Raw genomic sequence first — 24,374 nt, 5'->3', positions numbered from 1 at the left:
CACCCAGGTACTGAGCTTTGTATCCAATAGGTAGTTTTCAACCCCTGTCCTCCTTCTTCTCTCCCCTGCATTGGTCCCCAGTGTTTATTGTTACCATTTTTATGCCCGTGAGTAACCAATATTTAGCTCCCACTTATAAATGAGAACTTGTGGTATTTGGTTTTCTGATCCTGCGTTAATTTGCTTAAGATAATGGCCTCCAACGGCATTCACGTTGCTGCAGAGGGCACGATTTTCTTCTTTTTTATAGCTGCGTAGTATTCCATGGTGTATAGGTACCACATTTCCTCTATCCAATCCACAGTTGATGGGCATCTAGGTTGATTCCATGTCTTCGCTATTATGAATTGTGCTGTGATGAACATATGAGTGCACGTGTTCTTTTGGTAGAACAATTTGTTTTCTTTTGGATATATACCCAGTAATGGGATTGCTGGGTCAAATGTTAGGTCTGTTTTAAGTTTATTGAGAGATGTTCAAACCGCTTTCCATAGTGGTTGAACTAATTTGTATTCCTACACACAGTGAATAAGTGTTCCCTTTTCTCTACAGCTGTGCCAGCATCTGTTGTTTTTTGACTTTTTAATAATAGCTATTCTGACTAGTGTGAGATGGTATCTCATTGTGGTTTTGATTTGCATTTCTCTAATGGTTAGTGATGTGGAGCATTTTTTCATATGTGTGTTGGCTGCTCATAAGTCTTTTTTTGAGAAGTGTCCATTTATGCCTTTTGTTCAGTTTTTAAAGGAGTTCTTTATTTATTGCTTGTTCAATTGTTAAAGTTCCTTATAGATTCTGGAAATAAGAACTTTGTTGTATATGTAGTTTGTGAATATTTTCTCCCGTTCTGTATGTTGTCTGTTTACTCTGTTTATAGTTTCTTTTGCTGTGCAGAAGCTCTTTAGTTTAATTAAGTTCCACTTGTCAATTTTTGGTTTTGTTGCCATTGCTTTTGATGACGTAGTCATAAATTCTTTCCAAAGGCTGATGTTCAGAATGGTGTTTCCTAGGTTTTCTTCTTTAATCTATCTTGAGTTAATGTTTGTATATGGTGAAATGTGTACAGGTCTTTTTATGTCAGTTGTGCCTCAGTAAAGCTATCAAAAACTGTAATAAAAGTTTGCACGTGGTTAAGTTTATCCTTGTGGTGTAAAAAATGCATCAAATATGCATCAAAGTACCACATAGAACAGTTCTATCACCCTAAAAATCCCCTTGTGTGGCCACTTTTTAGACAGCTCCTGCTCCCTTGAGAGGCAACCAGCCCTTGGGAACCACAGATCTTGGTATGTTTACCTTTCCTATAGTTTGCCTTTTCCATAATGTCACATGAAGTGTGACATACAGTGTACAGCCTTTTGAATTTGGTGTCTTTCATTTAGAAAAGTGCATTTAAGAACCATCCGTGTTGTTGCCTAAATCAAGCATCCCCTCCTCTTCTATTTCTGGGTGGTATCCATCATATGGCTGTACCAAAGCCTGCATCTTTAACTACAATGTTATGAAAACATCATACAGTCTGCTAAAATGATAGGATTCATTTGAAAACACTGTCTGTGGTGACCAAGGAACCGGACTTTGTCTTTTTATGAAAGTAAACTTTAATAAATAGCTTTCTGTAAGTAATAAAAGATACACGCCCACACACACTTGCGTGTGTCTGTATGTATGAGTGTATAATTGAATTCTATGTCAATTTGGTTTCTATATCAAATTGACCTCTGTAAAATATACATGAGTCATACTGACATCTCCAGTTGGTCTTAAAGAGCATTTCTATAACCTGGAAAATAAGAAAGTGATTTTTAATTTCTATCTGCATGAAGCTTTCTACAACTAGCCTCATTCATTTCCTGAGGGTCAGTAGTGATTCACAACTTTTCTCTTTGTAGAGACTCATTCAAAATTCCAAATATTTCCTTAATGGCTATAAAATAGAGAAATAACATTTTGTAATCTGTGGGTGATGCCTCCAAAGAATATCGCTTACATTGAAAATTAATTATGAAGTCCTCTAAGACAAAAAACAATTACAATTTAAAAAACAAAAATTAATCAAGCTCTTAAATGACCATATTCTTCTGCAACTTTGTAATTGTAGTTCAAACCCTTTCATTGTAATAATACAAAAATGTATTGTAAAAAGTGGGATGTTTTCAACAAAAATGAAAAAAAAGGAGAAAATTTTGATTTATTGGAAATGCATAATTTATGTAGAATTTAGACGAAATAAATCTTTTTCCACAAAGCCATATCTTTGTCTTCCTATAAGTGAGTAAAAAAAATGCAAGTATTCCACTCAAATATATTGCTAAATCAAATGTTATTTAAATATGTTTCTTTAGGAGGTACTGTGCATACTTTAAAAATTTATGAATGTAAGCATGGAAAAGAAAAAGTAATAAAGGAACATCTACAATGGAATGTTGCCTTCTACAGACTTGAACATTGTGCTTTTCATTGTGATGATTTCAAAACATTTGCATGACATTTGGGTTGAAAAAGTATTTAGAAAAATAACCTTATAAAACAGAATGTAAATATGAATTTTGAAGCAAAATTCGTGATTGAGGGCAGTGTAATTTTTGGAAAAAAAGATTTTCTTCTCTAAGAAGGTTATTATTATAATCATACTACAGATGCTAGAAAATATGGCACAAAACACTTAGGTGAAGTAATTTTCGTGATGCATTAAGTTAATAGCAAGATTTGCATTAGTTTTCTTCTCTTCCTAGATAAGTTAAACCTTTTCTGGAATTCACTTTCTTTTTGTGGGTAAGGAGTCTAGACTTTCTCCCAACACACATAAACATACACAACACACATACAAAAAATTACTTGTATGGAAGTTAGTGCTTCATGGAGCAAATGAGTTACACATTATACTACAGTTACTAAAACCCACTACTCTCTGATGAATTATGGAAAGATTTATCTCTTTTTATAAATAGATGCAAAGATATTTTAGCAATTACTAAAGATTGAATGTACATTGAACTGTCATCTTCCCTTGTTTTATTATTATTTTTATTTATTTTATTTTACTGTACAAGGGAGAGAGTCTTGCTCTATCACGCAGGCTGGAGTGCAGTGGTAAGATTATAGCTCACTGCAGCCTTGAACGCCCAGGCTCAAGCAATCCTTGCATGTCAGCTGGGACTACACATGTCAGCTGGCACTACACATGTCAGCTGGGACTACAGGCATGCGCCACCACCCCCAGTTAATTTTATATTTTTTGTAGAAACAAGGTTTCAATATGGTGTCCAGGCTGGTCTTGAACTTCTGGGCTCAAGTGATCCTCCTGCCACAGCCTCCCAAAGGGCTGGGATTATCTGTGTGAGCCACTGAGCCCAGCCCATTTGCTTTATTGGAGAATGCAGTGCTCTTGGTAAACCTCTCTTCTTCAAGAGGTGTAAAAAACCAGCAAAACTAAAACCAACCCAAACTTCTGCAATTTTATTTTTTTTTAATTTTAATTTTAATTTTTTGAAACAGAGTCTCGCTCTGTCACCCAGGCTGGAGTGCAGTGGCGCAATCTCGGCTCACTGCAAGCTCTGCCTCCCGGATTCGTGCCATTCTCCTGCCTCAGCCTCCCGAGTAGCTGGGACTACAGGCACCTGCCACCACACCTGGCTAATTTTTTGTATTTTTTAGTAGAGACGGGGTTTCACCGTGTTAGCCAGGATGGTCTCAATTTCCTGACCTTGTGATCTGCTTGCCTCGGCCTCCCAAAGTGCTGAGATTACAGGCATGAGCCACCGTGCCCAGCCATGATTTTTAAAACTAAAGGAGAAAGCTCCATGGACAGAACATGGAGGAACATGGAGAATAACAAGTACAGGCTAAAACATGGTTCGTTGAAGCAACAAAAGGGAAAAAGACAAAAAATGCCAAGTGGTTTACCCAGTTTGTCAGATAATTTCTGTTGTTCTCTAAATAAACATTCTAGCCACTCTGAGTTCTTCCTTGAATCCTCCCAACATTCCCCCTGTAAGTTACCTTGGTGTCTTGTTTGGGATCTGAACTCACACCTAACTCACTGGCCAGGCCTGTCCCGCACATCAGTAAAAGAGATGGTCTCCTGTGTACTCTTGAGGTGCTCTCTATCCCACACTATTTTATTTCCTAAAAAACACAAAACAAAACAAAAAAAACACTCATCTTCCAGAACTTTTATATTCTGATCCTTTAAAAAAATTTTTTTCCATAAGTTATTGGGGTACAGGTGGTACTGGTTACATGACCAAGTTCTTTAGTGGAGATTTGTGAGAACCTGGTGCACCCATCACCCGAGCAGTATACACTACACCATATTTGTTGTCTTTTATCCCCTACCCTCCTCCCACTCTTCCCCCCAAGTCCCCTAAGTCCATTGTATCATTCTTATGCCTTTGTATCCTTTCAACAATTATTCCTATCAAAGTTCAAAAATCATAAAGAAAGAGAAATGGGATGAGAGGTAGAATTGAAGCCTGAATTAAAGCTTTTCTTGGGAAGTTGTTGCTGTTGTTCTTAAACGTATTTTACTTTTAAAGACTTTCCTTAACATTTGCTATGTGAGAATAGTATGTGTTCATTGTACTAAAATTAGAAAATTCTGAACCTCATTAAAAAGAATAAAAGCCAAAAAAGTGATATTTATGTAGGCTTGAGAAACAATCCAGGGTAATTTGTGATAATTAAAGATAAAAATAACTTAAATCCTAGAGATATTATCTTTTTTTTCATTCATGTCTCTTCTGTTGATTCTCAACTCACCTTATTGCCTCAGAAAAGAAACAGGAAATGCCCATATTTCAGATGTTTTATATTTGGGGGTCAATGTAGGTTCTATAAGTTTATGTTTCAGTATGTAGATAAGGTTTATAATTAAAACATAGAAATATCAAATTCAAAATAAAATTAATGGTACTCAACTGAAGTATTATTGGATGGCCTGAAAACCTCCCACTTGAGTATCAAGCTGTATGTTCCGAACGAAAAATTTAGAAGCTTAAGTCATTTATGGTGGTATGATGTAAATTACAAGAGAAGAAATTATAGTCTACTGCCTTTGCTGGGTGATGGACTTTAGCAGCATGCATAATTCATGGAAAAGTACTGTGTAAAGGAATATGGAGTAACCTTCAAAAATAAATCAAGAAAAACCAGCTACTAATCTACAGAGTAGTTTACCTGGAGGAAGGTAATGCGAAGGAAAACAGTCCAACATTTCGCAGAGCTTAATGCCATCCCTGATGAAAGTTACCCAGGGCTACATATTACATATAGAATAGAAAATATTTATGCCCAAGTATCTGCCTCTTGGAAAGAAATCAGCCAAACATTGATAAATGAATTGGGCAAAGTAGGTATTACATTAAGCAGATAAATTTCACTTTGATTTTGAAGTTCAGCCAGAGGGGAAAAGCATTGGAAGAAGGAAGTCATAGCTGGGAGCTACCAAGCCTGTTGATGAGGGGCAAGCACCTCATCAGGCATTAGGATTAAAATTACCCAACTGTCCATTCTATACATGAGCAACTATGGGCAGTCCAGTTTTCTTGATAAATGGTAAATCTCCAGACAGTGATGGCGTAAAATGCTCAAAAAAAATGTACCTGTCTAAGGAAGACTTTGGTTTGAAGAGATTTCCTATTTCATGTTAACTTCTGGTAACGTATATAGATTTTGAAAATGTTTGCCTCAATACCTGTAAAGGGTATCAGCCTAGACTTTACAGAAATTTCACTTGATTTATACAAATATAAAACGGCAACTAATGTAAATTTTCAAATTTCCTTTTTTTTTCTTTTACTGAGACAGGGTCTCTGTTGCCCGGGCTGGAGTGCAGTGGCATGATCTCGGCTCACCGCAACCTCCGCTGCCTGGGCTCAAGCCATTCTCCCACCTCAGCCCCCTGAGTAACTGGGACTACAGGCATGTGCCACCATGTCTGGCTAATTTTTGTATTTTTTGTAGAGATGGAATTTTGCCATGTTGCCCAGGCTCATCTCAAACTCCTGGGCTCCAGCAATCTGCCTATCTTGGCCTCCGAAAGTGTTGGGATTATAGGCATGAGCCTCCATGCCAGGCCAAGTTCTCAAATTTCCAATTCTCTTATTTACAGATGAGTTTCTATGAAAGTGAAATACGGCAGGCTTCAGGAAGATATGAATAATCTGAGGACCAAACCTGAAGTTTATACTGTGTTTCCAAAAAAACATTTTCTATTACCATGCACAACACTTGGCTTTGATGTGCTTGAGAACACTTATGGCCTGCTTTTGGTTACTTGTGACAGCTGGACAAAAAAATGGAAGGAAGGGATAAAGGAAATACATGTCATAGCATCCTGCTATGTCCATCAGAATTGTCTTTGCAGATAAGGGAGAAAGTTCTTAGGAGAGCACATGTACTAATGCCCTATAACATGCTGGATTGCTTTTTGCCTATTCAGGATGCCGTTATCAGAGGAGCGATTAGGGGTGGAGCAGGTTCTGTATTCCCTGATCTGTTTCTTCCCTACCCAGGCTTCCATGGACAAACACTGTAACAATTTTAGTTTACCCAAAGCAGACCTTAAATCCAAGTAGTTTATTTGGAAGGTAATTCCAGGGAGCATTGACGGGGATAAGGGGAAGAGAGGCAGGGACATGCAGGAAGCCAATAAAGGCAGTGTTTATGAAGTGGCTTGCCACTAGGATATAGAAGCTGAGCCTGTGCAGAAACACTGAGATTCAGTGACAGATCTCAGAATTATCCAACCCAGGGACAATGGGGATGAGACATTTATCCTGAAATTTCTTTTCATCCTTCTTTCACAGAACTTTCATCTGGTCTTCCACGTAGGGGCTGCAGAGTCAATAGGACAATTTTGCCATGTGCTGTGGTCTTTATATTATATTCTTACTTGGGAGATCCACTGCCATCTAAAAGAAAGTTAAATTTAGAGTTTATTTTCTTATTCTAAAATCCAAATTTATACCATTAGCATTTTGACTTACCAACTTGTGTTCTTAGATTTAAAAAAAGAGGTCATGTGCTAGGTGCAGACAGCATTTGCCACATATATATGTGTGTGTGTGTATGTGTGTATGTGTGTGCGTCTGTGTGTATTTCTATGTTAACTTGGAGGTTTCCTTGATAATTATTGATACTTCCTTGAGGGTTGACTTAAACAACAGGGATAAAGGGAAGCACAAATCAGGCAATCCTGTCCAGTAATAATTTGAAATAGTTTACTCCCAAAGGTAAGAACTGGGGACAAAGATTGGATTTTAAGAGTAGTTTCATGCATTGATCCTAAAGGTTGGATTTATCTCCAACTTATCTACACTTTCATGAATGTTTAGCAATTTGAATTCCATAGAGAAAAGTAGAAGGCCATAAAAGCATTCATGGATTTTAAGAGGAGCTCGTTGTGGAAACTAGAGGTGGTGATTTGCAAAGCGATTTGTTCATTTTAATTGCATTGATTGTACTCTTGTCAATGGACTAGACTTCCTGAAAATAAACCTCTTCCAAAGAACTTAAAGAGTGTAGATGAACATGGTTTCCTGCACTTTATGAATCAGGCTTTCTCTGGATACCCATCAATTAGAGGTGAAGGCAATAAAAGGAAAAATTTGCCTCATCTGGATCTACATAAAACTCCCCAAGAGCTTTGACAAAAAGTCTTCTCTACAAAGAGCAGCCTGATCTCTGGGGAGGCATTTGTTTTTCAGGCTTGTTGAAATGCTTTTTCTTTTCAGGGACGTTATTTCAGTAGAGCCAGATGAGATGCACTTGCTATTTTTGTAAGTTTTTAAAGGCTTAAGCAGGGCAAATATGTCTCTTCAAGCTGCCTTCTGCAATAAGCCTGATGCTAAAGCAGCTTTATGTCCCATAAAGAGCAACATTAGCCTCATGGAGCTACAAGCAATTTCTGATAATCTTGAGGATGATTCCACAGTATCAGAGTAGTGTAGGAAAGGCTGTTATTATTTTTCAATTTTTAAAAACTATGGGTATAAAATAAACTATATTTTGACCAAAATAGTCTTTCAAAAAAATTGACCAAGTTAAGCTTTGATATTCGATATTTTTAATAGGTTTAGGAATTCAAGCATTTGAAGATAATTGTTATATTCAAAATATGGCAATCTCTCTGTGTCTGGCCCTGACCAATTAATGTTATAATTGGATATTTTGCTCTTTTGATGTTATATCCTTACCTGGGAGACTCACTGCCAACTAAAAGAAAGTATTGAGTCTGCTTGGTTCAGTTATTCAATAGGCATTCAAAAATTTTGCAAATTGTCAGCACATGTAAGAACTTTCTAAAATCCAAATTTATACTGCCAGTATTTTATCTGAGTTAGCAACTTGTGTTCTGAGATTAAAAAAAAAATTCCTTCATCCTTGTGTATTGAGTAAAATCTTCAGAGTTGCTCATTTATTTTTTCATGAAAATCCTTATGGGATTCCTGTTTCCCAACCATATGTCCAGTTCACAGCGACAGTCCTATTTCTGGCTTTCTCACGACTCCAGATTTTTCCACCTTTAATCTGTCCTACTTGCAGGAGCAAGATTTATCAACAAGATAAGTTTTGATCATGCAAAGCACTTTTTCTTTGTAATTTTGAAATGGCTTCCAATTATCTCTTGAAATTCAGGAATGTAGTTGTTCGTATATTGTTCACCATTTCTCCCATTATCCAGTTCCCTAGGTTTTCTCCCATCCTTTGTGTTGTTCTCTATTTATGTAACAAATCATGCCATGTTCACTTGCTAGCCTCTGTCCCTGGGCGTGCTGGAGATAGTATCTGCATATGGACATCCCTGTATTTGCCACCTCTGTCACATACAAATAGGTGTGCGCGCACACACACACACACACACACACTCTCTCTCTCTCTCTCTCTCTCCTTCCATTTTCTTCTTCTGATGACTGCTTCAGATTGGACCCTCCCAACCCTGACACCCAGAGTCCCTGGATTACAATGTCAGGTCTGTCACTAATTTATTGTGCCCTAACTTCTGTGTTTCTCACTCTTGTTGCCAATAGAATGAAGGACTTGAAAGAGATACATTTTAAGGTGGATTCCATATTGAGCCTTTTATGATTTTCATTAACCACATCTGCCTAGAATCATGCTAGTCACTCACACCATTTCTGCGATTGTTTAGTGCCCAGCTGTTTACGTGCAGTTAATGTATGTCTTTGTCACTTATTCCTATGATTACATTGCAAGTTCTTGGAGTCTGCCTGGTTCAGTTATTCAATGGGCATTCAAAAATTTTGCAAATTGTCAGCACATGTAAGAACTTTCTAATTCGGTTGTGTTTCAAACAGGTTTCTATATCCTGAGAAATACAGGTATGAATGATAATTATTCCCAATAATGACTGGCTGGAAAAGCATAAGCTTGCATTTAAAAAATGTGCTATTTTCTTATCTCTTAAACAACAAATGCTAAATTCCAACAACATTCTCTGTGAATGGGAGTTCTTTGTGCCATAACTTCTCTTAAGTGTGTGCCCCCAATGAGCTGAATGATAATACATTGAGAGCTAATTTCTCCTCCTCCACTTCTCTGCCATATTTTATTTTAAAAAATCCCACATCATACGGCAGTGCCCAATGTGATCATTAAATAAAACTATAATTAAGGTGACATCGGCACTTTCAGTAATTAGAGTCTTGCTGTAACTGTAAGAGTGAAAATAACATTCCCTGGCGCTGAGATGGGGCAGCTGTGGCTCATGCTGATAATGTACCTTGGCAATTTAACATGACTAATTGTATGAGCTCTTCTTCACAGGGAATTGTATTCCTCTCCAAAAGTTCTTCTATCCCCGCAGTTTGTCCAAGTGCTGCTGTTTCTCCCTTGCTTCCTAAAAGCCCTCACATCCAGTTTCATAGTTCTCAGCTGAGTTTTATGGAACTCATTCTTATGACTGCCTTGATAGCTGCCAACTGGGAAACCACTTAGCAGCAGGCAGGCAGTGGCACACAGGGTGATCGTTTGGTGGGACCTGTGAGAGCCTCTTGTCAACTTTTGGTTCTCAGGGAAGTATTCTGAGTGTTGGAATTTTTAAGTGTGTTGTACAAAGTAGACAAGTTATTAGGTTTTTCATGGTTCCCAAATCTGGCCATCTATCAAAATCACCAGAAAAGGGATTTTTTCCTCATTATTTTGAACCTGACTAAGAACTATTCTCTTCATTTCTATTGCCATCCACCTCATTTTCACGCCCATAGTTTTTAGGTCTTCCAGACATAGCTGTAACCTCAGCAGCCTTGTGAAAGACCCATCTTGGTGGATGGGATTTTCATTATCCCAGGAGGCCAAGTAGAAATGGGGGGTCTTCTTGATCTCCTTGACTTGATTCCTTCCTCATCCTCTCAAGTCTTCATCATTGATATCTTGAATAATCTTCTCTTCTATTTTTACTGCTACCACCATGGATGACACAGTCTAAACTCTTTTCTGTCTTTGGTTTCTTGCTCTTTCCAGCTGATTCTCTAGGCTGATATGAAGTCAGTCATTCTAACATGCCCATCTGAAATCACGTTTCTCTCCTGATCCACACTGCACTTGGCTCCACTTTGCTTTGAGGATAGAGTCTGATTGCATTCCAGGACATAGAAGGCTGTCCATGATCAGGTCCTCACCTGCCTGTCCAGTCTGACCTCTCACTATTCCACATCCTTATCTCTAAGTTTTCAGTAATATTAGACTATTTGTGGCTCAATATCAGGACTTGAACAACCCTGTGATGCTGTGAAGTGCGCATCCTAAGCACCTCACTTTCCTGGCCTGAGTCCTGGCCCTGCGCGATGGCAGCCAAACCTCTGTTCAAAAGGATTGATGCTGCTCCAGCACTCTGCAAAGCTCCGATGGAGGGCATCGATTAGACTTCATGAAGGCACAGAGAGGCAAAAGGTCTCAAAAGAGGGGTCTGAAGAAATAAATATACAATTACTATTATTATTTTGTAAAAGAAAATAAATTAAGTGGTTAGTTGCAGAAAAGTATGTCACAATTTCCACAGAAGCTAGCTGGGAGTTCAGGGAAAAGGGAGAACAACAGTCCTACAACACACTCTTATAAAACAGTGGATTAAAATAAAGGTGAGAAAATGGTTTTTAGGTAAGGGAAGCAGCATGAACTAAGGCAGAGAGAAAGATGAGTATAACTTATTGTAGGAACAGAGAAGCTATGCAGATAGATACAAACATAGATAGATAGGTATATAGATGATAGATAGATGGATAATTTGCATCACTCAAGACAGACTAAATTACGCTGCAGAGCAGGAAATATACCTAAATCTTGGAGGCATAATATTATCAAGATTCATTTGAAGCCAGATCCTATCCCCCAAGAACATTTCTTCTAAGTCAAGAAGAGAAGAGAAAACTCAGCACAAAAAGGGCAGCATGGGTGGGGTGTATACCCAGGACTTCTGGCCAAGTCAGTGTGCTTGGCAGAGCGTGCTATCGGAGAAGCAGCAGTGTGGTCTGGGACACCTGCAGCATCTTTGGAAAGAAGATACTGCACCATTCGAGTCTTATATGATAACTCAGATTTTAAAATTATAATGTGTTGTGCATTATGTTTCTGTTGGACAGTGCTGCTCTAGCATTTATCAGAATAAGTGGTAATGTTTAATTAAATGTCTCCCTCACCCACTAGACTTTAAGCTCCTTGAGGGCAGAAACTGTAGTCTCTTCATCTTTAAATAGAACTTGACATATAGTAAACACTCAATAAATACGGGAAAAAAGAAAAGATCCAAATTTTAAATTTTATAATTTAAAATAAGTTATGCATTTATCATTTAAAATTATAAATCACATTTATAAAAGTTTCTGATAGCAACATTAATACAGTAAAAAAGAAATGAATTTAGTAATACTTGTACTTAATTTGTATATAAAAATTATCATTTAAATATGTAATCAATATAAAAATAAGAATGAGCTATTTCACAAAATTTATCATATACCAAACCTTCAAAATCTGGTGTCTATTTCATAATTATGGCACATCTTAATTTGAACACTAAATCTTCCTTAGAAATACATGAGCTGTATTAAGATTTCATAAAATTTGCCGTTGAAAAGTAGATTTGCAAACTCATGCTGTTCCAGTTATATTTAAAATATTTTCAATAACTTAAATGAGCACTGATTTTTGAATTTAAATAAAAATAAAAAATGTGTTTTCTCAGACACACTAGCTCCACTGAATGGCTTAACACCCACATGTGGCTAGTAGATAACATTAGGGACAGCACAGGTCTAGAGAAGATTTATAAAGTGCTGTGGTGGAGGATGCAATGGAAGATTAACTCGGTTAATAGAAAAAGCTTCACTCTCAGACTCTTTTCACTCCCATTTATAATAGATTTTAAGTTCCTTGGGGCCAGGGACTGTGTCTTCTTTTCTGTAACATCTATAATGTCTGAAATCTATGACTTATCATTTTGACCATAACTATACACCCAGCTATCATTATATGCATATATAATATGTTTTAAATCAAAATTCAAGTAAGATCAACCCACTGAATTTGGCTATGTCTTTAAGGATGTATTAATCAGTAGGTTTCCGTATTTATTATTTTTCTGTAATTTATTTGTTGAGGAGTCAAGATTGTTGGTCCTGTGGAATATTCCACATTCTGAGTTTTGAGGATTGCAATATCATGGTTTTAGTTGGCATGTCCCGCTCTCCTTGGTGTGTTATATAAACTGTGGTTACATCTAAAGGCTTGATGAGATTTAGGGCCAATGTTTTGGCAAGAGCATCCTATAGGTGGCATCATGGCACCTTCTATTGTAACACATCGAGGGACAATTAATGTCTGGCTTCCTCTTTCATGATATTTAATGAGTAAATTCTAGTGATGTCAGCTTGATCCATCCATTATAAACTTCTCCATTTTTTATGTAACATATTAGTTATCACTGAACAGTCCCTAGAACCAATAGTTTTATCAAGTGGAAAAACAATAATTGTTAATTATAACTTCTGTCTTAACAACTGGAATCACATATATATTTATTTATCTAATCAGCTGTTCGATTACATTGAGGAAATCAAGTCAAGGCATAATAATTGTTATGTACTTCCTCTTGGCTTACTGCTTTTCAGAATAATAAGCTGATTCCTTAGCATTCTCCAAAAGTAACAATTGGGTTTTTAAATTATAAATTTTTAGATTTAACATTTTGTGTATGTTTTCATGCATTGCAGGTTATTCTTTCTGATGCCAAAGTGTCCCATCTTTGTTAACACATGTGATTTCTCATGTAAAATGCTCCAGACTCACCTGAATCAGCTACTTATTCCAAATGTCTTGGTTCACTTTAGTGAGAAATGATATGTACATTAAAAAATCTGGGTGCTAGGGGCTCACTGTTCCTGGTCTGGGTAATTATTTCTAGGCTTTTTCAATGGATGTAGTTAGGAATATGTTTTTGTTTTTTCCAGAGGGGAAAAAATATGTTCATACTGATATTTTGAATTTAAATGTAGAATTATACATTTTAACTTCTTTGATTATTTATATATATTTACAATAAAATATTAATATTATCCCTCGCTTCCTTTATTCAACTATGTGTATGTCTAGGTGTGCTTGTGTGTATATATCATAGTTTCAGATTAACCATATCAATATTATTACAACTGGTATTACTCAAAACAATCTAAGATTTCTTAATTTTGCTTTTATCCTAAGGACTTATGCCACTAGTCAGATTGCTGTCTTTTAAATTCACTTGAAGTAAATACTTTCTGGGTTGTCAAGCAATCACTTTGGTAGTTAGGTTTGTCTGTTTCACTTTGCTTTTGACTTGTAGGGATTAAGTTACTTGAAAGCAGTTTGATCCCTTCAGATTAGCTTTTATACTTTATTAAGCAGGAACATAGCAGCATTTAATAAAAAGGTAATTTTATCCCACTACTAAGGTCAAACACAAAATTAATGTTCATGCAGTTCTGTTATGTCTTGCTAGATTTTCTTGTATACGTGTTATGCTATTTTTCATCCTATTAATATTTTCATTTCATTAACATTTTGATTCCTACCAGCAATGTTTCTTCAAATCTTGTCAACCAAGTGAGTGGTCAAACCCTCTCCCCCACCAACAGGTGATGGAAAGGTGATGATAGGTGATAAATAATATTACAAAGTATTTTTAATGTGCATTTATCTTATTTTTGAGTAAGACTGAGCATCTTTATTTTTAAGGGCCATTTGTATTAGTTTTCCAGTGAACTCTTCGTGCATGCCTCTTCTCCATTCTTATCTTACAATGTTCTCTATTTTTGGATGCTCTTCATATACTAGGTACATTGACCCTTTGGTCTAATATAAGTCACAAATATTTTCCCAGTTTTTCATTTGTCATTTCATTTGCTCTGGCATTTTTACGTGATTTTTTAATGTCAGCACTTTTATTTTTCTTTCATCAAATTGTTCCTAGATTTCGGGTCATATTTAAGAAAAGCTTTTTCTATTCCTAGCTTATAGAGGAATGCATCCATGCATTCTTCTACTATTGGTACGCTTTCATTTTATCTTTCTCTACACTACTAAGCAATGATCTCATACTATTTTTAGAAAAGAATTAATCTTTTTCTTTTAAATTTCTCTACTGCTTTGACATGAAGCCTTTATCACATACTAAGTTTCTATATTCATTAGCAACTCTGGCAATATCCTTTAGTTATTTAGCAATATCAAAATGAAATGAAAAACTTTTAAAAGGAAAATTAAAATAATCAATAAACATTAACCTAGTGATATTAGAGTTGATTACATTGATAAAGTCTGGTTTTTGTGCATGTCATATAATGGAAGAATTTCAGGAATATTAAAATGATAATCAGTTGAACAAACAATATTCAAATCCCATCTGTGAAACGATATTTATCACTACTATGATTATGAAGCAGTACAGCGCTATTGAATATGGCTTTGTTAAAAATCTCATTCCTTAAGTAGCATGATTATGCTAGAATACTATGAAAATATAATTCTTCAACCTGAAATAAACTTTTTAAAAGTTCTAGTATGTAAAACGTGCTCTTTTTGAAACGTAGCTTGCAACTAAAATCTTCCATTTTTTAACAAAAGCTCATTATTGGATCCACTTTGCTAATCTTCACTAGATAACTTTAAGCCACAAGACTTGTGTAAGATGTTGGATTTAGAAAGAACATTCTCAGATCTCTTGCTCCTTGGTTGCCAGCCTCCACAGGGTTATAATCTGCTTGCCTTATGATTGCAGCCTTAGTTTTTCTTCAGACTCTCCTAAGGCAATGTCACCACTAATGTTAAAAGTTCTCTATTTGCATATTAAAACTCCAAGTAAGATAACGTTTTCATACATCAACTTGAATTTTTTTAAAAAAGTACTCATTTATTATTGACTCTGAAGAAATAGCATTCTTAACCTGATGCTAGGAACAAAAGTGTCTAGAATTTTCCTGGGGGAAAACGTGCTTATTTAGGACATAACCTTAATTCACCAATGTCATTTGTCTACTCGGCCTTACAGCTTTGGTTCAGGAATCGTCTTCTCCAGGAAGGGGTTTTCTGACCACCATTCACTTAACATACAAAGTATCCTGTTATTCCTTTCAGAACATAGACCTTCCTTTATTGAAATGCCCTCTTTTTAGGCTTTTGGCCCCAGTTTGGCAATGCATTCCTTGATGACTAGGATGATGTTTTATTGAAATATATATTTTTGTATCTCATACTCCTCTCACACTGCCAGGTATATAGGAGGTAGGGAGCACAAAATAAATTGTTTTTTCACTTGCATTTTTCCACACGCCAAAGAGGAATGTCTTTGATATGTAGTATTTTATTATTTTGTTATGTCCTTTGCCTCCTTCTACATTACAAATAATTACTGAATTTCTGTTACTGCTCACTTTGTTTTTCTGAAACCAGGGACTTTTAGGGCACTTTATACCTGTGCCACAGTGCAGAATGCTAGTTGGTGCTGAAGATATAGTTGGTATATAATAAACTTGAGCGATACCCTAATCAGAATATGCTGCTGCTGAGATCTGTTATCCAGGTAAAACAATTAACGTACTATGAATATTTCAGAATAGTCACAGACAACACAATTGCATGACGAGTAATTACGCAGTAAAGATAAATCTTTGATTGAAAGCCTCTCCCCACATTGAAGGGCATAGCAAGGGATGCCCAGCTTGAAAGGAAAAGTCCAAAAAAAAAAAAAAAAGAATAAACAAATTTAAATACATTCCTAACCTGAAATTAGAAGTTAAGAAGCAGAAAATAATTTAAAAAAATTACTGAAATTTATGAAAATACTCGTGTTGGCAGTAGTGACTCCCTCTTCAAAATACACCAAGGCTGTAAAACGTTATTTGGTCAGTGTCAGACTCTAGAAATAATTGTCTGGGTTTATTCATGTTTAGTCTATGAGTCTTCTCCAGAAAGATTTTCGAAATACATGCTGACTTCCTTTTGTTTCCTGGTACATTTTTAGTGCTCATTGAGCCTTTTCTGAACAAAATGTTTCCAGTAAGGTTGGTTGCTTTGTTTTAGAGACAGGATTTAGAAAAAGCAACTGGAAATACCACAACTCAATGACGCAGAGCAAGGTGGCAGAATAGAAGGCTCCACCAATCATCCCTGCTGCAAGGGTACCAAGGTAACAACTGTCTACAGAGAAAAATACACCTTCATAAGAACAAAAAATCAGGTGGGCCCTCATAGTACCTGGTTTTAACTTCATATCCCTGAAAAGATAGCAAAAACACTCCTGAATCATTGATGCCACCCCTCTCCCTCCTATACTCCCAGCAGCAGCAGTGGCATGGTGTGGAGGGTATCTCTGGGTGCCACGGGAGGGAGAGCACAGCAGCTGTGAGGCATTGAACTCAGTGCTATCCTGTTTGAGCAGAAGCGAAAACCAGACCAAAGTCAGCCACCCATGGAGGGAGCATATAAACCAGAGCCAGAGGGGAATTGCAGAATCTCTAGCCAGAGGGGAAAACCTTTAGCCAGAGGGGAATTGCAGAACCCAGCAGTCTGAACTTGAGTTTTTCATAAAACTCACCACCAAGGGGGTAAATTGCTCTGAGTCTCCAAGTAAACTTGAAAGACAGTCTAGGCCACAAGGTCTGAAACTCTTAGAAGAGTCCTAGTGTTGAAATCGGCCCAGAGACAACGGACTGTGGGGGCATGAGACATATGGAGACACCAGCTGGGGCAGCCAAGGGAATGCTGGCATCACCCGTCCCCAAATCCCAGGCTGCACAGTTCACAGCTCAAAAATAGACCCCTTTCTTCTGCTTGAGAAGAGGAGAGGAGAAACAATACTGGGGAGGACTTTGTCTTGCATCTTGGACATCAGCTCAGCCACAGCAGGATAGGGCATTGGGCAGAATCCTGAGGCCCTCATTCCAGGCCCTAGCTCACAGATGATATTTCTAGACACACCCTGGGCCAGAAGGGAAACAGCTGCCTTGAAGGAAAGGACCAAGTTCTGTCAGCATTCATCACCTGCTAACTGAAGAGCCCTTGAACCAGGAATAACCAGCAGTGATAACTAGGTACTATGTCAAGGGCATCGAGTGAGCCTCTGAGACTTGCTGGCTTTGGGTGAGACTCAACACATTCCCAGCTGTGGTGGCTATGGGACAAAGCTCCGTCTGCTTAAAAAAAGCAGAGGAAAAGTAAAGGGGATGTTGTTTGCACCTTAGATACCAGCACAACCACAAGGGGGTAGAGCATCAGGCAAGCTCTTTGGGTCCCCAGTTGTAGAATACGACTCTTGGATGTCATTGCTGGACCTGCCCTGGGCCAGAGGGGAGCCCACTGCTCTGAAGGGTGAGTCTCAGGCCAGGGAGCATTCACCACAAGCTGACTTAAGAGCCCTTGAGATTTAAGAAAATACCAGCAGTAGTCTGGCAGTACTCCTCGTGGCCGGTGGTGGTGGCTAAGGGGGTGAGGCTCCTCTGCCTTTGGAATGGGGAGGGAAGAAGGGGAAGGACTGTGTCTTGTGGTTAGAGTGTCAGCTCAGCCTCAGTATAACAGAATACCAAGTAGACTTTTAAGGTTTTCACTCTAGTCCCTGACTCCCAGGTGGTACCTCTTGATCCAAATGGGGCCTAGGGGAACTCATCACCCTGAAGAGAACACAAGGCTGACTGGTTTTGCTACCTGCTGATTGTAGAGCCCCAGGGCCTTGAGCAAACAGACAGTAGCCAGGTAGTAGTTACAGGAGGCCTTAAGTGAAACCCAGGGCTGTGCTGGCTTCAGGTCTGACCCAGTGCAGTCACATTGGTAGTGTCCACAGGGGTGCCAGTGTGACTCCACACCCAGCTTTAGGTGGTTCAGAACAGAGAGAGATACTGTTTGTTTAAGAGAAAGTAAGGAAAGAAAACAAGAGTCTCTGCCTGTAATCCAGAGAATTTTCCGGACCTTGTCGAAGACCATCAAGGTGGTAACTCTGTGAGTTGGCAAGAACCACAGTGTTACGGTGCTTGGGGTGCCCCCTAAAGCAGATACAGCTTAGACCACCACACCCTTTCAAATATCTAGAAAGCCTTCCCAAGAAGGATGGGTAGAAACAAGCCTAGGCAGTGAAGACTACAATCAATATCTAACTCTTCAGTGCCCAGACACCAAAGAACATCTAACAGTATCAATGCCATCTAGGAAAACAGACCTCACCAAATAAACTAAGTAAGCCACCAGGGACTAATCCTGGAGAAACAGAGAGATGTGATCTTTCAAACAGACAATTCAAAATTGTCGTGTTGAGGAAACTCAAAGAAATTCAAGAAAACACACAGAAGGGATTCAGAATTCTATCAGATAAATTTAACAAAGAGATTGAAATAATGAAAAGAGTCAAGCAGAAATGTTGGAGCTGAAAAATGCAATTGGCATACTAAGAGCGCATGAGAGTCTTTTAATAGCACAATTGATCAAGCAGAAGAATTAGTGACCTTGCACGCAGGCTACTTGAAAATACACAGTCAGAGGAGACAAAAGAATAAAAAACAATGAAGCATATCTATAGAATCTAGAAAACAGCCTCAGAAGGGAAAATTTAAGACTTATTGGCCTTAAACGGGAGGTAGAGAAAGAGATAGGGGCAGAAAGTTTATTCAAAGGGATAGTAACAGAGAACTTCCTAAACCTAGAGGAATATCAATATCCAAGTACAAGAAGATTATAGAACACCAAGCAAATGTTACCCAAAGAAGACTACCTCAAGGGATTTAACAATCAAACCCCAAATATCAAGCATAAAGAAAGGATCCTAAAAGCAGCAAGAGAAACAAAACCAGTAACATGCAATAAAGCTCCAATGTATCTGGCAGCAGACATTCCACTGGAAACCTTACAGGCCAAGAAAGAGTGTCATGGCATATTTAAAGTGCTGAAGGAATAAAACTTTTACCCTCAAATAGTATATCTGGTGAAATAATCCTTCCAATATGAGGGAGAAATATAGACTTTCTCAAACAAAAGCTGAAGGATCTCATCAACACCACAGCTGTCCTGCAAGAAATGCTAAAGTCCTTCAATCAGAAAGAAAAGGATGTTACTGAGCAATAAGTAATCACCTGAAGATAGAAAACTCACTGGTAATGGTAAGTACACAGAAAAACAGAATATTATAACACTGTAACTGTGTTATGAAAACTACTCTTATGTTGAAAGATTAAATGATGAACCAATCATAAATAATAACTACAGCAACTTTTCAAGATATAGACAGTACAGTAAGACATAAATAAAAACAACAAAAAGTTAAAAAGTGGGGTGATGAAGTTAAGGTATAGAGTTTTTATTAGTTTTCTTTTTGCTTGTTTGTTTATGCAAACAGTGTTAAGTTATTATCAAGTTTAAATAATGGTTAAAGATAGTACTTGTAAGCCTCATGGCAAACTCAAACCAAAAGTATACAACAGATACACAAAAAATAAAAAGCAAAAAACTAAATTGTATCACCAGAAAAAAAATCGCCTGTGCTAAAGGAAGACAGGAAAGAAAGCAAAAAGGAAAAGAAGACCTCAAAACAACCAGAAAAAAAATAACGAAATGGCAGGAGTAAGTCCTTACTTATCAATAATAACATTAAATATAAATGGACTGAATGCTCCAACCAAAAGACATCAACCGGCCGAATGGATGGAAACACAAGAACCATTGATCTGTTGCCTAAAACAAACACACTTCACCTATAAATGCACACATAGACTGAAAATAAAGGAATGGAAAAAGATATTCCATGCTAATGGAAGCAAAAAAAAGATCAGGAGTTGCTATATTTACATCAGACAAAATAGATTTCAAGAAAAAAACTGTAAGAAGTGATACAGAAGGTCACTGTATAATGATAAAGGAATCAATTCAGCAGAAAATATAATAATTTTAAATATATATGACCCAACACTGGAGCACCCAGGTATATAAAAAGCAGCTGTTATTAGAGCTAATGTGAGAGGCTCCAACACAATAGCTGGAGACTTCAACACCCCACTTTCAGCACTGGACAGATCTTCCATACAGAAAATCAACAAACAAAAGAAAGCAACATTAGACTTAATCTGCACTGTAGACCAAATGGATCTAAAAGATATCTACAGAACATTTCATCCAATGGCTGCAAAATGCACATTCTTTTCCTTGGCACATGGATCATTCTCAAGGATAGACTATGTGATAGGTCACAGAACAAGTCTTAAAACATTCAAAAAAATTAAGATAATATCAAGCATCTTTTTGACTACAATGGACTAAAACTAAAAATTAATAACAAGAGGAATCTTGAAAACTACATGAATACATGGAAATTAAACAGTACACTCCTTAATAACCAGTGAGTCAGTGAAGAAATTAAGAAATTAAAACATTTCTTAAAAGAAATGATAATGGAAACATAACATACAAAAACCTATGGGATACAGCAGTAAATCAAACCTCTTTCCCTTATAAATTACCCAGTCTTGGGCAGTTCTTTATAGCAGCGTGAGAATGAACTAGTACATGGGTATATATCCAAAAGAAAAGAAATCAGTACATCAAAGAGATATCTGCACTCCCATGTGTGTTGCGGCACTGTTCATGATAGCTCAGATTTGGAAGAAACCTCACTGTTCATCAACAGATGAATGGATAAAGAAAAGGTGGTACATATACATAGTGGAGTACTATTGAGCCATAAAAAAGAATGAGATCCTGACATTTGCAACACAACATGGATGGAACTAGAGATCATTACATTACGTGAAATAAGCCAGGCACAGAAAGACAAACTTTGCAGGTTCTCACTCTGCATCTCCATATGAAATGGTTCAACTCTATTGATAAACTTTGTTTAAAGACCATTGTACTAGTCCGTAAAATAAAAACAAGAATATTTATGCTAACAGCTGTAGAGAGCTGTCACAAGGAACTTAAGCAATGATGCATGAGAAAGTACATGCCGGCCATGGAAACTTAGGCCTAGGTATGGTGAGAAGATTATACTCACAAGCAAAACATTCATTATAAGGCTATCAGTAGCAAAGTCAGTTACTTTGTTGTTTTTCTTTTTTGGTTCTTTTAAATGTAAAACATTGAAAATCAAGTAGAGCAAAATTGCAATTTCTGCTTCTGCCCAATTCTAGTTCTAACCCCAGAAGAAATTACCGCTAGTAGTTTACTATATCTACTTCTGGACATTTTCTACAGGTTATAGAATGTGTATACACATTCTATAATTCTATAATGTGTGTCTGTGCATGTGTGTGCATCCATGCATGCACATGTATTTACAAGAGTGAAATAATGGCATACTGGTTTCATACTGGATCTCAATACCACACTTGGAACAAGCCATAAAATCATAGGCACACATATTACAGAACGGTTTGTCTTTGCAATCTGGCCTGTCTGTGCCATTTATGTTCCATTTTGGAATTGTTGATTACAAGAAGGAAGGTAGAAGATATGGGTTAGCATCTTGGTAGTGGGGGCAAGGGGTTCAGCATAAGTTCAAAGCAGAAAATTTTACGGTTCTACAATATATTGTTTTGCAAGTATATATTAAATATTATAGCTTTAATTCATTAGCCATATGTACTTTTAGATCTAAGGATAAAAATATAAAACAGCTGAAGTCAACTATAGTATTTATATTAGATTAACATAAAAATAGTAAATCTGAAGACAGCATTCTTAGTCAAATTTTTATAAAACTTAAGATTTCCTACATATATGAAATCTGTACCTTAAGATGCTATTTTCATAAAAATAGAGCAGCAAAGTTGTTCATTTTTAGTCATTTATGCTCCCCCCACCTTTTTTTTTTTTGGCAAATGGCGCAACATAGCTTCCTGTGGAAGTCATTTATTTCCAGGTGTTTTCCTATCAAACATTTAAGTAACAAGAACAGCTGGTCATAATTGCAAGGAGCCATTAGGGAGAAAGCAGCAACCTCTGAAAATGAATGGAGTTTATAAGCAGAAATAGCTATAATGGTAATTTTAATTTTGTAGTAGGTTAAGAACATTTGTATTTGGTAGGCACATTTATTTTTATATTATTATCATATCACAAATTTAAATACGGATTCAAGGGAAATCCTAGGTCTTATTTTGCAAAGGATAGGAACATTCTTGTTCAGCAAGTGAGGAAGGATAACGGCATCCAAAGCAAAATTGTTAATTTTTCCAAAATCTAAGTGCAGGTCATACTCAGTTAAAAGCTTCAATTCTGTGTTGTGAATATCACTGCTGCATTTTACCTAGAGATAACCAGAATTATAGCTCTTTACCTTAAGATGACAAAAATATTAAAAGGTTTCTGGACCAATGTGATATTTTTCTTTGCTCACTCAAATTTCATATAAAAGAGAATTAAACATTAACATAGCATCATTATGCGAAATAAAACTCTGAATGGGTTTAAATAAGTTACACATAGGTATAGAAACAAGACTAGATGTCTAATGTGAAAATTACAACGTTCTGTGTGTGAAAATTTTGTGAATTTAGGGCAGTACTGTCACTCAGTCTTTGCAAATTTTAATCCTGCAATTTACTTTGCTTTAGGTTGTAGGACCACAGAAAATTATGCCCAGAGATTTGAAAGCCTACAAGACTTCTAGGCCTGCTAGTTGCAATAAAACAGCATAGTTTTCTCAGAATTGCAGTCTAGCTATTATGAGAACACCACCAATATTTCAACCTGCTAATTTGCCCAGAATGTGACTAAATTTTAACTTTTTATGAATTAGGTACCATTTATTTTGTCTGTGACAGGGGCTACCTATTAAATAGCTGCATTCTTGAAAGCTAGTATGCTCATTTTATTTTTAAGATGGTTGTTTCTTTAAGAGAACAAATAAAACTAAGTGTACTTACATTCCCATATGAATGGATTGACAGCTAAATAAAATGTTCTGTAGGAGTGCACCCTTGCTACAATGAAGCAATCGTTTCATATAAGTGTCTGAAAAAAACTTGGCAACTATAAAATTGGTAATTACAGACTATCAGTTACTTCAGTTAAAATTTGAATTATTCTCTACTGGCATTTGAATGTTTATAGAGACAGAATAACACTTAATTAAAATATGACAGCACCTCCCAACCTGCAAACACACCATCCTCCATTAGCATAATATAAAGACTGAGGGTGGGCGTGGTGGCTCACTGCTGTAATTCCAGCACTTTGGGAGGCCAAGGTGGGAGGGTCCTTTGAGCCAGGAGCTCAAGCCCCAAGCCCAGCCTAGGAAACATTGTGAAACTTTATCTCTACAAAAATACACACACACACACACACACACACACTCTTAGCCCAGTGTGACCGCATGTGCCTGTGGTGCCAGCTACTTGGGAGGCTGAGGCAGAAGGATGGCTTGAGCCCAGGAGGTCAAGGCTGCACCGAGCCATGATCACACCACCGCACTCCAGCCTGGGTGACAGAGTGAGACCCTGTCTCAAAATAAAAAAAGACTGAAGTGGGTGTTTGGCTGATTTTTATAAAGACAGAGGATGTAGATGCCTGAATCCTATCAAGGACAAGATAATAATTGGTAAGTCAATGATAATTCTGTCTCATTTTCAAGAATTTTATTATACTCTATAATATTAGGCTACTGTATATATTTATATACATGTATATCTACATATATGCACACACACAGTGATGCTTACTAAATGGGCTGGTCCAGAGGAGGACAACCAAGTGTGAGATGCTCACAGGTAAGCCTTGGGAAAATTCTGGTATACTTTAGCTGGAAAAGAGAGGAGCTGGGGCCTGGAAGGGAAGAGGATGTCTTCACATCTTAGAAGAACTGTCAATTAGAAAAAGGAATTATTTTAACCCAACCCAAAAGG

At 37.1% G+C, this 24,374-nt stretch overlaps 1 long non-coding RNA gene across 1 annotated transcript in view; it reads right to left on the bottom strand.

Annotated features, from left to right (window-relative positions):
• Nucleotides 1-774: 774 nt before the first annotated feature.
• Nucleotides 775-24,374, bottom strand: part of LOC109023603 (uncharacterized) — a 480,000-nt gene continuing 456,400 nt past the window's right edge. The window contains exon 4 of the long non-coding RNA XR_010131592.1: nt 775-4,128. This is a non-coding gene — a long non-coding RNA (uncharacterized lncRNA). The remainder of the gene's footprint in view (nt 4,129-24,374) is intronic.

This window comes from Gorilla gorilla, chromosome 18 (genome assembly GCF_029281585.2).
Source record: "Gorilla gorilla gorilla isolate KB3781 chromosome 18, NHGRI_mGorGor1-v2.1_pri, whole genome shotgun sequence".
In the NCBI taxonomy this organism is placed as follows: domain Eukaryota; kingdom Metazoa; phylum Chordata; class Mammalia; order Primates; family Hominidae; genus Gorilla; species Gorilla gorilla.
Note: the sequence above shows the minus strand (reverse complement) of the source record. Positions and strands in the feature narration are given on the sequence as shown.